Source organism: Nanorana parkeri, unplaced genomic scaffold (assembly GCF_000935625.1).
Source record: "Nanorana parkeri isolate BGI_ZX_2015 unplaced genomic scaffold, ASM93562v1 scaffold453, whole genome shotgun sequence".
In the NCBI taxonomy this organism is placed as follows: Eukaryota; Metazoa; Chordata; class Amphibia; order Anura; family Dicroglossidae; genus Nanorana; species Nanorana parkeri.
Window position 1 is genome coordinate 419,745 of NW_017306721.1, and position 15,703 is coordinate 435,447.

Below are 15,703 nucleotides of genomic sequence, written 5' to 3' on the forward strand. Positions count from 1 at the left end.
GTCAATTCCTCTCACCCCATTTAACACCATACAACTCTTTAACCATTTCCTTGTCTAGTTCTGTCTTCTGATCATCTAGCTCCTCCATTAGGTTTCTCTATCTCTAAGGCCTGGTTCACACCTGGGTGTTTTACAGCGTGTTCCCACGCGCTGTAAAACACGCATTCACTGAAATCCCATTATTTGTTGTGGGCATGGTTCACACCTGGGCGTTTTACAGCGCGCACAAACGCGCTGTAAAACGCCCTACGCCCAAAGAAGTACAGGAGCATCTTTGGGGCATATTTTCCGTGCTTATCCATTAGGATACAGCTGGATAGCCCTCGTAAACGCGCGTTTGTCTCACATTTCTTTTACCGCAAATCACGGTAAAAACATGCGGCAAACGCACATATTCCGTACGCCCAGGTGTGAACCCAGCCTAAGTCTCACTTTAGCATAGAAATGTTTACTTCGGACAAAATCATAAAGTCACATTTAAATACACAATTGTCTCACATGGACTTTAGATATAATATACTTAGCCTGCTTCTGCTGCATCAGCTCACCTTGATTACTTGGTTTGCTTTGTCGTCAAAACAGCAAGGTCAATAGAACACAACTGCTGATAGCACTAAGATAAAGCAGAAAGTGGACAGAGTGTACCTGAGATGTACTGCATTAGAATATTCGACGAAAAAGGTCACCAGCACTCAAAAGGTTATAAAAATGAATAAGTCCTTTTTATTGGACCATGGTGTCACGACAATCGAAAGAAGCCGACGTTTCGGGGCCACGCAGGGTCCCTTTCTCAAGGCAGAAAATGTCACGACAATCGAAAGAAGCCGACGTTTCGGGGCCACGCAGGGTCCCTTTCTCAAGGCAGAAAATGTGACCTTGGTCACATTTTCACATTTTCTGCCTTGAGAAAGGGACCCTGCGTGGCCCCGAAACGTCGGCTTCTTTCGATTGTCGTGACACCATGGTCCAATAAAAAGGACTTATTCATTTTTATAACCTTTTGAGTGCTGGTGACCTTTTTCGTCGACTGTTCGTTTTGCACGGTGCCATCCGTGGAGTTACTGCAAGCACCATCCCTGTGTACTGGCCGGGATTGCTGAAAGGTGTGCGGAGAGCACCCTCACCCTACTGCAACTGCATTAGAATATAACATATTAGTGTTGAATGTTTGCGCCACCCCCCCATCTCTAAGAAACTGTTCTCTTATGTTAAATCATATAAGCCTGCACTCATTGTTATATTAATCACATTTTATATATCTCTCCGGAAAGTGTAAAAAAATATTGAGCAGTAAGATATTAGTGTGCACTGGAGATGAGGGCAAAATGTAGCTGAACCTTGAAATTAGCAGTGTCATGTTTCCTAAAATTTCACTAAAATTGCCTTACTTTCATTTTGTAGCACTGCAAGTCAAAATTAGAAAAGAAAAGTGAGCAAACACAACCTTAAAAAAATCTGATCAAACTTAGTATTCATATAAGCTCAGGTGCTGCCCGTGGCTTTATAAAACAATGGGAATGTGAGGCCATTGTCATCCCCCGCCATTCTCTGAGAAGCCTTTGTCAACTTGGCAAAGGTTTATCACTTCCCATCAGCTTTCAATGGGTTTTTTTCTGTTTCTTAACCCTTTCGCTGCCAAGCCCTCCGGAACATTTTTCCAATCAGCTGGCCAAGCCATTTTTGCATTTTTTGCAATTTCTTGGCCCGGTAGAATAAAAAGATGGTGATACTAAATTTGTAGGCCCTGCGATAATTGCGGAAATGTTTCTCAAATTAATATTAAACCGATAAAAATACACAATTCAATTGTTAAAACACACCAAAATCTGTATCCGTGCACAAAAAAAATTATTTTCTGACTAAATCTAAAAGATAAAACTGTATTGAGTTAATAAATAACAAATATTAGCAAATTTGTAATTGCGCCTTTTTGCGAAAAGGTAAAAAAATGAAGGTATGCAAAACTGTAAATAATCGACTTATGTAAAAAATTGTTTTGGTGTTTGTGTTGTGATAAAATGATACAGGTGTATATTTAATTGCAACACAAGGTATCACAACGCATGGCAATGAGTCACAAAGCTTTGCCATGCGCTGCCACAGTTAATTTAATGTTTTTTTTAAAGAAAAAAAATAAATAAAAAACATCATGCACTGCGATGCGTTCTAACAACGCACTGCAGTGCATGTGCATGGTGTGGACCATAATATGTGTGTGTTATGTGGGGGGAGAGAGGGGTTGTGCTTTTTTTTAGTAGTTTTTTTTTCCACATTTTTTATTTTTTTTAAAAGAATTTTATTTTGTTTTACATTTTTTTATTTTATTTTTTACATTTTGGGGGGGGCTACGGTGAAATCTCTGGGGTCTAAACAGATCCCTGACATTTCCCTTTTGAAATAGAAAAAGAAATTGAGGACACCAAATCCTCAACTTCTTTTTCTGCAGCCTCAGCACTCAATGAATGGGAAGCACTCAGTACAGAGGCTTCCCATTCCATTCAGAAACTGCTGATAGTAAAATATTTACTATCAAGCAGTTTATGAATGGGGAGAAGCCTCCATAGGGAGTGCTACTCCCCATTCAGAAATTCATGAATGAACAGGCTGTGATGTAAATCACAGCCTGTTCATTCATAACTGGGGACACATAGTACTATGGGGGTTATTCACAAAGCTGCCGAAGGATCTAGCCATAGCTTCGGCTGATCCTTCGGCTAGCTTCGGCCCCAGGACCCCTTCGGTTGAGTAGAACTGAAGGGCTGCTGTACGGGCTATTCACTTGAGCCCGTACAGCTCCCGAAGTTGGCCGAGCGGCTCAGTCGAGCCGAAGGCATATGCTTCGGCTCAACTGAGCCGAGGTGAAAGCCGAAGCTGGAACGGCTGGCCGACAACCTGCTACTGACAGCTTGGCGGAGCCAGCCATCATCTCACGGTTGGCTCCGGCCACTTGCATGCAGAGACAGATCAGCGTCCCCTGGTTAGCAGCTAACCACGGACGCTGATGTGTCATTACACTGAGAACCCGGCGGAGCCGCTGTGATATCACGGCGGCTCCGCCAGGTTCTCAGTGTGTAATGACAGTTCAGCATCTCCTGGTTACCTAGTAACCAGGGGACGCTGGACTGTCATGAGAGCTTGTTGGAGCCAGCTTTGATATGACCGCCTGCTCCGACAAGCTCTCATTTTAATGACAAAAATGATAGTAAAAATATCTTACTATCATTAGCCTCTGTAGTGAGTGCTAGTCCCCATTCATAAATTCTTGAATGAACAGGCTGTGATGTAGATCACAGCCTGTTCATTCATAACTGGGGACACATAGTACTATGTGTCCCCAGTTATTTACAAACACCGGAGTGATCAGACGATCACTCCGGTGTTTGCTGTAAACAGAGGGATCATTAAATATCAATTATATTTAACGATTCCCCGCTCGGCCATGCTACAGAGCCGCTGTCATCCAAAAACAGGATGACAGCGGCTCCGGTCACTATGCCGCTCGGCCATCCTGAATTGCGGCCAGCCGCCAGTTAATAAGCTGAGAGTGTACACTGCACTGGACATGCGCCATACAGTCTACAAATAAATGAAAACAAAAATAAATGGGGGAAAGAGGAAAAACTTTTTGGCCAGGAGAAAATTTGCTTGTCTCGTCTCCCAAAAATCCTTACCCCCAGCTATTTTTATTTTTTGTTACTTAAATTCTTTAAGTTTAAAGTGACTCTGTCATTACAAACACATGTAGCTGCAATTGCTCTCCCTCTTTAAAACAGAACTATGACCAAACCTTTTTTGGCATTAGTTCTCTTTTGGGTCACAGGAGAACATTTACTAATGCCCTCCTGTGACCCAAAACTCAGCAAAGAGTGGACTATTTCCCACTATGCTGACAGCTCAGAGGCACACTGCAGCTGGGAAAGGCCCTGACAATATTGTCAGGATCCCCACCATTACCTGAATGACAGCTGGCTCTGCCTCTCTAGAGCCAGCTATGTTCACTCCCTTCCCTGTCTGTCCCTCCAGTCAGAGAGATGGGAGGAGGGAATCTCTGCACGGAGGGGTGACTGACAGTCACCACTCTTTGCCATGAGAAGATCGTGTACTGAGCAATCAGCGGTTTGTGATTGCTCAGTTCTCTATAGAGCCAGTGTGTGACAACTGCAGTGTCACACGTCTGCTTTAACTATGGGGATCAGTGCATTTCACTCTTCCCATAGTTCTCCTTTAAAAACTCTAGTTGACTGACTGTGAAACTATTTAGTTACAGATCTGGAACAAGCATACTGTAAATGAGTGTCAGAAAAGTGTCACAATTCCTCATCTATGCTTGTTCCAGATGAGGAACTCATAAAGCATTGAAGTCAAAGCATCAGTATAACATTCAGGGAACTAACATTCTCCATACTTTTCTCATGACTATCAGTTATAGTAGTAGTAACTCAGCGATCACTGATCACTGAGTGTGTGTACATTGCTTTTCTCTCTGACATGCTGTCACAGGAGGCTGATCGAGCGGTGTAGAACGGAAAGCCCAGCCTCCTGTGACAGCGCTGTCTCCGCCCCCACACCGCTCTGCCAGACTGTGATAGGGGACTGAGCGGTGTGGGAGGAGAGATGCCAGCCGCTCACAGCACTCTCGTCCTGCAGCGCTCGACCGGCTATCACTTTCTTTTCTCCCCGCTGGAACACAGAGCAGCGCCCAGCGGGGAGGAAAGAAACCAGGGATGCGCTGATGTATCGGCCAAAACATGGCTCTTTCGGCATTATGCCAAATGTGCCATTTTCGGCCGATATGTTTCGGCGCCGATATATCGGTGCATCCCTAGTAGTAACCGATATTATGGATTCTTTAACCACTTGCTGCGGGTGTGTATACCCCCTTCCTGTCCAGACCATTTTTCAGTGTTCAGCGCTGCGGTACTTTGACTGACATTTATTCCGTCATGCAACGCTGTACTGAAATACATTTTATACAATTTTTTGGGGACAGATAGAGGTTTTTTTTGGTGGTATTAAATCACCACTACGGGGTTTTTTTTTACTATATAATGAAAAAAGTACCGAAAATTTTGAAAAAAAACCTGTTCTCCCTACTTTATGTTATAAAACATTTATTATTATCCAATTTTTTGGTAAATAAAAAAGACGGGGTCACGTCGGGTAAATTGACACCAAACATGTCAAGCTTTAAAATTGCGTGCACCTGCTAAATCGCAAAAAAACTACCATACCCAAAATTGACCATAACCGACGCTTTAAAAGGTTTTACCGCTCATCAGTTTAGTGTGCTTAAATGATTTAAATTGACAGTGAACTCAACAGTTAAATCTTAAAAATGCACTCAAGTACCTGAACCATTAACAAAAATGTATTTGTGTATCACTCAGCTGTAGATCATCAAATCATCGCTGAATTCTTGATGACACTGCCCATCCTTCTGGAGGGTGGCTACTTTTGTTCCCCCGTGATCCCCGTGTGTGTTGTAAAGGCAGGAAAGGTATTATCAACATGAATGTACTACCCAGATTTACTTATCTTTTGCAAACTTTTGCCATTTGTCCTCCCGGCCAATTTCCCTTTTTCCCTATGGTCTTTGTTCTTGAAGTTTATCTGGGCCCAGATGAAAGCTAGAATCAAATGGCCAATGCTGTGACTTATGAAATTGCGGCGAAGGATAGGATTTCCAGAACCCTGGGCTAATATGAGGCAACGCACCTAGCAAGTGTATTGAAATAGCGCTCGCCGTACTCACAGAAGCAATAAATTCATTTGGAGCAGAACTGCACTCCTCTCTCCCTTAGAGGGTTAGTGTTGCTTAACACCCCTTCCTTCTGAAGTGAGGAGACTAAGTGGAGACATTATTTTGATGTACAAAATGTTTAGTGATGGTGGCAACATCAGCAATAAACTTTTTACTGTAAACTTTGTAACAAGGGCTAGAGGCCACCACCTAAAACTGGTGGAGAAAAGATTTAACCACAAGGACCGTAGGATTTTTTTTTCAGTTAGAACGGTTAAAATCTGGAACTCACTGCCACAAGCAGTGGTATCAGCAGAGAGTATTGAATTATTCAAAAAGCATTTAGATACCTTCCTCAGAGACCATAACATACAGGGGTACAGGTACACTTAAAAACTAGACCACACAGTGACTCATATACACAAACACATGCACAATCACATACAGACACACAAAGGTTGACCTTGATGGACCTGTGTCTTTATTCAACCTCAAATACTATGAGGGTTATTCACAAAGCTGCCGAAGGATCCAGCCGTAGCTTTGGTTATGGGAGTCTTTCGGTTCAGTAGAACCGAAGTGCTGATGTACGGGCTATTCACTACAGCCCGTACAGCTCCTGAAGTTGGCCAAGCGGCTTGGTCGAGCCAAAGGCATATGCTTTGGCTTGTTTGCAACAAAAAATCTGCGCTTTTGGAAAGTAAACTAAAAGTCAAATAATGATCCTAAAGCTGCTATGAGAGGTGTAAAGTGAAAGTGTAAAGTGTTGTCACAGCGCTAAAGGTTTGAGATAAATATGAAAATATGTGAATATATATGGATCAAAACATGAGTGACACCCTGTGTGTAAGTCTTCAAAAAAACCTACCAATAATGAATATAAAGTACCATAAAGGACTGAAAAAGTGCTGATGTGCAAACAATCAAAAGGAAAGCTACATTCCTCAATAGGATAAGTGAATAAATGTAACAGGATATCACACTATAAAAATATTAAAACTAAGTATATCGAAGTGAACTATAAAAAATTAAATAACCATTCAATAAAATTATTTCATAAATATGTGAAGAAGTGCAAATTAGCAGTGAAAACAGTGAAGCAAATGTAACAATCAAAATTGTATTGCAAATACAAAGATGAAAAGGATGTAAAAAAATGAAAAAAACGAAAAATGAAAAAAGAAAAAACACAAGTCCTTCCAGAAATTTCAGTCCGTGATGTGAACTAACACAAACTGCACCAAAAAATATATATATACGAAAAAAATAGATAAGTTATATAAAAATCAATATGAGCGTTCTGATGAGAGTTCCACAATTCCTCCTCACCCGATCTGAAGCCCCCCAAACGGTGGTTACTCACCAGATGGTGTATGGACAGCAAGCTCCTCTCAATAGCTGTAATTCCGGTCCCTTAGCTCACTGATATGTGCAGGATTCCCCGGCAATGTGGCGGATAACCCCAGGTAACCTCGCCCGTCGCGCTGCACCGAGTCCAGTTAAAACCCGGCTCCTTCCGCTCGCCAGTTGCTGTTATATTTATCTCCCCGTCTCGGTGATGATTCAAAAGGGATTTAAGAGAGAGAAACAGCCTCCATAGTGCAGTATAATTAAACAAAGTTTTTATTTAGGATGAACAGTTCACATAGAAGTTTTAAAAAGTTTTCCGGCCGGCCAGACCAACAACTAAGAACAGACACACTGCTAAACAGTTCGTGTCAGAAAGATCTGCCCCTTGACGCGTTTCGTCACTTGACGTTTTCTAAATATGCTTTGGCTTGACTGAGCCGAGGGGTAATCCGAAGCTGGCTGAACGGCCGGCCATTGGCCAGCTGAAACCCTGCTACTGACAGCTGTGTGGAGCCAGCATTCATCTCACGGCTGGCTCCAGCCACTTGCATTGACAGATCAGCGTCCCCTGGTTACCAGGTAACTCCCAATTGGTTCTGAGGAAGGAACCTGGTTACTCCCAATTGGTTCTGAGGAAGGAAGCGTGACCTCTGAAACGCGTAAACCACTTCACTACCAGGGAAGATGAACAGCCAGTGGATATGCACCTTTTGTTCTGACCCTTTTATGCCTGTTTTTATTCGTCCTTTGTGAGTACCTTTATACCATTTTTTAAATTAGTTTATTAAAAAGTTTTTATGCGATGGAGGCGCTCTCTGTGTCTTGTCTTGCATCTATGAGAATAGGCCGAACAGCAGCGAGTAGCCTGCCGAAGGTTCGGCTCAGCCGATCCAGATGTTGGATCGGCTGAGTCGAACTCCTTCTGCACTTCGGGTCGGCCGAACCTGTTGAGCATGTTCGGCAGACCCGAAGCCAGCTGCAGCAAGCCGATTTACGGCTGATTTCAATCGGTGTACGGCTGAAATCAGCCGCACAAGCCTGAAGTGAATAGCCGAACAGCATTTGACTCACTTCACTTCGGGACAGTTATTCACACGGCTGCCTTCGGCAGCTTTGATGATAACCCTCTATGTAACTATGTAACTGGGTCTAGTAGGAAAGTTAAAAGTGACCCCCAGTTAAAAAGTAAAAAAAAATGCACGGGGTTTCCCCCAAATGGCATACCAGGCCCTTTAGGTCTGGTAGGCATTTTAAGCGGGAACTCCACCGATACAAAATAGGTAGAAACATCCATGGGGGTCTACCTAAAATTCCCAATCAGACCCCAAACCAAGCACAGGCCTGGCAGGTCAGGAAGGGTGGGGTGGGGGGGGGGTTATTCAAGTGCCCTCCCTCCCTGTGCCATTCCAGCTTTTCCAGAGGTCCCCTCTCTGACCCAGTGGTTGTGGGGGTCTGCGGGCATTGGGGCTTATTTGTATTGGGCTACCCCTTCTAATAACAGGGCCCCCAGATGCTGCTCCCCTTGTGAATGAGTAAGAGATACTTGAACTCCTACTAATTCACTAAAGGGTTAAAGAAAAATGTAAATAAAGAACCAGATTTTAGTAAAAATCCTATTATTGAAAAAAAAGCAAAACAAAAGTTTTGGACTATTCCTTTATTTAAAAAAAAATCCAAAAAATTGATCCAACGACGTAATCCAAAGGTCAATCGGTTGCATTTGGCTATTTACTCACTGCTGTTCGGCCCCTATGAGAATGGATTCTACTTCACTTCGGCTCAGCCAAACAAGCTGAGCTTGTTTGGCTGCACCGAAGGGAGCCGAAGCCAGCTGATGTATGGCTGAAATCAGCCATACTTGGCTGAAGTGAATAGCTGAACGGCGTTCGTCTCCCTTCACTTTGGCTTGGTAATTCCCCCTTAGAGTGCAAAAGCTTTTAGTATTGATATTGGTTTACAACAAGACAACATATTGGTACAGCCAACAAATTTCAGTGGTTTATAGCTCTCCCCATTCTACAGGGCTACAAAACAGACATAAAACATATGAAATTATATATTGTTTCGATTGGTACTGGGGTACATTTACTTATAATTGTAAAGAAAATTAATAAAAATGTTTCGCCGATATCAACTCATAAATAAACAAATACATATAAACATTATGACAAAAATCACATCCAAAACCAATAAATCATATCATTCAGTACTACAGAAGAGAATATGCGTTTATAACCTTATATATTACATACAGTATATACTGTATATAAAGTACAATGAGAAAAACATGTTATTTATAATTGAATCAAATGATAATTATTCTTCAAAACTACTATAGATAATAAAACACATTGGTGGTTTAGGAGGAGATCTCTGAATGGCTCAAATGCATTGGCTGTTCTATGGTGTCCATTTGTGAACAAATATCAATAATAAAAGCTTTTGGATTTTCAGATCTTTTGTTTGGTACTCTCATTGGACATTGTACATGTGGATGTTCAAATTTGGGTCCCCTGTTTGAGTGACACTCTGCTTTTGAGTGTCAGACTGCTACAATATTTTAATTTCTCACATGCATTTGTTAACAATTAATGCATGTATGTATGTACTAATATTGGGCTCAGGGTAACATTATTTTATTTCTATTATAATCGTTTTTATTGGCATTTAGCATATTTAGCATATTAGTGTGATGTGTTTCTCTTTTTTCCTTTTGTTGCTGTCCAACACACCTACTGCTTTTTTATATGTAGCTTGCATGCCATTCTTAATTATTATAATTTGCTTTCTCTGTGCAGAACAAAGCATAATCTATGTCCTCCACTACTGTGTTCATTTTTAATGACTATTTTTGTTGGAAAGGTACATGCACTGAACCCAAGTTTCTTTCATATCCGGACCAAATTTAATACCTTCCTTGGATTCCCTTTAACTTCAGCCAAGGCCATTCCTACCTTATTCGCAACCAGAGGTGGCCAGGAGAAGGGGGGAGCAGCAGCCATATGAGCTGTCATCCAGGCGGTCGGGTGAGCTCTTAGCCGGGTGTAAGGTGGTGGGGTGCTGTTATTCTGCCCCGCTGCAGCCCCCCCACACCTGCCACCCCCCCAGTGAGGCCACTGCCTCAGGCTGCCTCATTATGGGGATGCCCCTGACTTGACTTCAGCTATATAGGATGTGCTGGATGTAGAAATACTAATACTAATCCCATTAGAACAGTGAGGCCTGTGTTGTAAATATAGTTTCTTGTCTGATATAACAAGATGAGCAGCGCTAAGAGTTCAATTAGCTATATCTCATACAGGTGACAGTGATTTAAACCAAAATAGTGCTTCCTTACCACATTACTTAAATTAGATACTAACGTTTTTAATAACCAGGCAATGTGATGAACTTTTAGTGTATTGTGTCAAAACATCAATATATATAAGTAAAAATAAAAAAGATGTTTAAACCGAATTAACAGCGCTAGTAGGTGAATCAAATTACCATATATAAGTGTTTGTGGACTATAAGTCATAAAAATACCACGTGAATGCAAGTACCGTTAATCAATAAAAAAACACTGCACTGTACTACGGTAATACGGTTGAAAGGTGTTTTTTTTTTTTTAATTCGTTTATTGACTGAACAAATATGTGGTACAAGCATTTTCAAAGGAAACATAGGGGTCTATTCACAAAGCTGCCGAAGGATCTGGTCGTAGCTTCGGCCGATCCTTCGGCTGGCTTCGGCCCCAGGACCCCTTCGGTTCAGGAGAACCGAGGGGGTGCTGTACGGGCTATTCACAATAGCCCGTACAGCTCCCGATCACGGCCGAGCAGCTCAGTCGAGCGCTGAGCTGTGCTGAAAGCCGAAGCTGGCCGACAGCCTGCTTCTGAGGAGGTTCGGCTCAGCCGATCCAGATGTTGGATCGGCTGAGTCGAACTCCTTCTGCACTTCGGGTCAGCCGAACATGCTGAGCATGTTCGGCTGATCCGAATCCACACGAAGCAAGCCGATGTACGGCTGATTTCAGCCGTACCAGCCTGAAGTGAATAGCCGAACAGTGTTCGGCTCACTTCACTTCTGATCGGTCATTCACTCGGCTGCCCTCGGCAGCTTTGTGAATAGACCCCATAGGGAAACATAACATATCATTACATTGTATACATGCGTGGTAAATTCCCAGCGCCATGACTACACTGCCGAGTCTGTACCGTCAAGCCCCGACACTGCATAGGACAGGTTATTGCGTTAACAATAGCTAGATTGTATCGTGGAGAATGTCCCTTGGCCGTGTCGGGTGTATAAAGTAACCACAAAATCTTGTGTCCACCTATAATGCCGGATCAATCGTTTGCGTCTGTGCTACCATCCTGATAGAAGAAATACAAGAGGAGGAAAGAAAAATCAAGGAAGGCTGAGGTATCAAAGTGCAGGAATCCCATACGAGAACAGGTTTGAGGTTGTAAAGGAAGGCAGAGGAAGGAGAAATGCCTCCGGGCCGCTCCCCCCCCCAAGCTGGAGACCCCCTAGGACTGCCACCGGGGCCGAAAAGGTATCAGATACTTCACCCTTACACGACTACTGGGAGACGGAAGGGGCCAGGGGAGTATTTGCTTGTGCATCTCTAGACAGGAGAGCTGCATAGCGGTCTGAGTGCTGGAAATAGATCTAGGCCCTCCAGGTGGACAAGAACTGTTTCTCAGTGTTCCTGAGGGTGGCCGTCAAATCGTCCATGGCATACACCTCCCGAACCTTGGACACCCATATCGTGATCGACGGGGGATGGGGTTGTTTCCACAGCAGGGGAATGGATGCCCTGGCTGTGTCCAACAGGTGTGTGTGAGCGAGCGCTTGTAAGTGGTCAAAGGGGACGCTGACATATGTAAGAGGCATGCCGCTGGGTTGCCTGTCAGATCCCTCATGGTCAGATCCTGGATCACGGACAGCACCTGGTCCCAGAATGGCCCCAATACCCTACATGACCAGAACGTGTGCAACATCATACCTGATTCCGAGCCACATCGCCAGCACCGATCAGATATGAGGGGTCTCATCTTATGCAAGAGCCAGGGCACTCTGTACCAACGAGACAGAATTTTGTAGCCGAGTTCCTGCACTTTGCTGGCCATAGAGGACTTGACCGACATGGTGAGTATGGTGTGGGTCTGCTGTTCTGTGAAGGTCGTCCCTAATTCCTCCTCCCAACGTCTCACAAAGGTTGGAACCATGTCCGCAGGAGGTGTGGTAATCAGATTATAGATGATGGAAATGGCGTGTCTAGAGGGCTGGGAGCCTGTGCACATCTCTTCGAACACTGTAAGGCATCTGTCTAGCTCTTGGGAGTCAGGGATCGCCCTTAGAAAGTGCCGGAGCTGCATGGCGCTCCAGGGGTCAAGTGGGGGGTCAAGTAGGTGTTGCAAAGCCCGAGCCATCAGCCACCCGGAGTTAGCCCGACTAGGCGAGCGAGTCGAGCATTTTCCGCCCCCGGGGCGAAGTCAGGGTCCCCTAAGACAGGAGTCAGTGGCGAGGGAGTAGGGGCCAATGAAGTGTTACGCATTACCGTGCGGGCAGTACGGATGGTAGGGGCAATCAACGGGTGACCTTTCACCGCGGGCGTGAGTAGGGAGGAAAGCCACGGGAGTCCTTCTATCGGGAGCTGGTGCACGGCCCTCTCCAGAGAGACCCATCTTTTGTGGTCACGGTGGACGTGCCAATCTAGGAGCCTGTTAAGGTGGACCGCTTTATGGTAGGACTGAAAGTCAGGCAATCCCTTAAAAAAGATAAGGTGCTGGGTCCTATCCTGCCTAATAGACCAAAAATAATATATAAGAGAGCCCCAAATCTAAAAAATAAACTTGCCATCAGTGTTCTGGACCCCCCAAAACCAGGGATTACTTTGTTTAAGGGAGTAGGTTTCTATCCATGCAAATACTGTGCATGCTGTAAATTAATAGGGGCTAGAAAAAAGATTACCTTGTTTAGATCCACTACCAATAATAAGGAATATAAAATAATTTTTTTTATTTCTTGCCACAGTAAATGCGTGACATACCTATTAAGCTGCACATGTGGCTTACAATATGTAGGGAGGACCACGAGGATGCTCAAGAAGAGACTAGAGGAGCATATAAATAATATAAAAAATGGCTTCACCAAACATAGTCTCTCACGACATTTCAAGTTGTTCCATAATAAAAATCCGAAACTTCTGAAGGTAACCCGGGATTGACAAGGTTGAAAGCCATTGGAGGGGAACAAACCTGACTCGAAACATTTCACAGACGAATCGAAATGGATCTTTACAATGGATACTATGACCCCCAAGTGTCTAAATATCAATTTCGATTTGAACTGTTTTTTAAGTAATAAATCATTTTACATTGGTCTTAAAATTAAAAATTAATGATTGGAAGGATAATTAGCGACGGGATACCTGAATTTTAAACATTAGTTTTTAAACATTAGTTTCTTACAATGGTTTTTGTATGTGCTTTTAGGCATTTTATTGTTAATTTTATGTTAGATCAATATGTATTAAAATATGCACTATGAGTGGGGTGTATGAAGAATAGGATATGATTGATTAAGATACTGGTTTATAGAGATTGTTTACCTTTACAAGTGAGAAAGAACTAGTAACTTCTTACCATTTACTTTGTGTTTAATCTGTATCTAATTTGTATCCAGTTTAAGGAGATGTGAAACAATCCCAATGTATGGGGCTAGTGAGACATCTAGTGGCCCATTGTTGTATAAACTCTGATGTACGCTATATATACTGTGATTTGGTATGGGAAGACAAACCTGCATTTCCCCTAAGGACGTCGGTGGTGACGAAACGCGTAGGGGCGGGTCTACCATACCAAACACGTTTGTTTTCGGACCGGCCAATTGTGATTCTTAATTTTAAAAGATATTTTAAATAAACTATTTCTGGAACTATTACCCGATGAAAGAATTTTTCTTTGCATGACTGTGGGAATATTTCACATTGAGGACTGATGGTAAAGCACGAGATATGAAAGACGCCGCAGTGACGGTGTCCCATCAGACAAAACGTTTGGGGCTGTCTGTTACAGCCAAAAGTTTGCTGTGAGTACGCATTCTATTAGTGGGATGTATTGGTTTCAATACAAACCCCAGTAAAGCACTACTCTACCGAACATTGGAAGGCTCTGCTACCTGTCTTTGAAGCTGAGCTGTCTACTATAGAGACCTTATTTGTTTATATATATTTTTGTGCAGCACAATTAATTGTCATTCACAATTATTTTTGTTTTTTACCTACTTTTACTTCTGTCTATCCACCAGAATTTTTCACATGTATGATTTGTCACTTGATGTTATCAATGCACATTAAGGTGTAAAAAAGCGAAGGAATTTTTCATTTGTGTAGATCTATTCACTTTATTTTTACACACTGAGACACCTAGAAACACTTGGTTAAAAAACACCTTTCAACCGTATATATATTTATTTATTAGTACAGTACCGTGTTTTTTCATTGTTTAACGGTACTTGGATTCACGTGGTATTTTTATGACTTATAGTCCACAAACACTTATATATGGTCATTTGATTCACCTACTAGTCCTGTTAATTCGGTTTAAACATAGTTTCTTGTCTGTAGGCCTATTACAGACACATGTAACTCTCTACTAGGTTTTTGTCTAATTTATTATCTGTGCATTTAGATGTAAAGTGACCACTGGATTGTTTAAACTCATGAATAACTTGCAGAAAGCAAACTGGGCTGTCAGCTCAACTATTGTATGTTTGAATTAGGGATGCATCTAGAATTACAGCAAAAAAACTCACACTGTAAAAAGAATTACCATGAAACGTTTATTGGTAATTAATAGAACCTTTTTAGAGATTATTTTTTATATATGTGTGCCTCTCTGTACATATACACACACACCACACACACCACACACACCACACACACCACACACGTGCACACAGAGAGGGGGAGAGAGGGAGAAAATAATACTGTTTTGGAATATACAGGGGAAACTCGAATAATTAGAATATCGTGCAAAAGTAATTGCAGTAAGTGCTGCAAAAGGGGCCCAAACCAAGTACTGAGTACATATGCATGCTTGTACTTTTCAGAGGTCCAATATTGTTCTATGTACAATCCTTGTTTTATTGATTGCATGTAATAATCTACTTTTTTGAGGTTGTGGATTTGGGGTTCTTGGGGTTTTCATGAGCTGTAAGCCATAATCATCACAATTATGACAAATCACGGCTTGAATTATCTTGCTTTGCATGTAATGAGTCTATCTCATATATTAGTTTCACCTTTTAAGTTGCATTAGTGAAATAAATGAACTTTGCATGATATTCTAATTATTTGAGTTTCACCTGTATATCTCCTTTAGTATTACCAATCAAAACTGATCGTATATGCATTGTATGTTTGGCTCTCTGCTCTTTATTTTTTTACAAAATATATTAGCTTATTTTGACCTATAAATTAATATTAGAATAATTATATAAAACGTATAGTTATTTTGTCATCTTGCCAGATGGTTCCCGCTCAGGCCAGGTAGATTGTAACATAATAAAAGTTGTGTTGACCTAGCAAGTTCTGTAAACCCTAAATGAAAAGCATCCAATAAA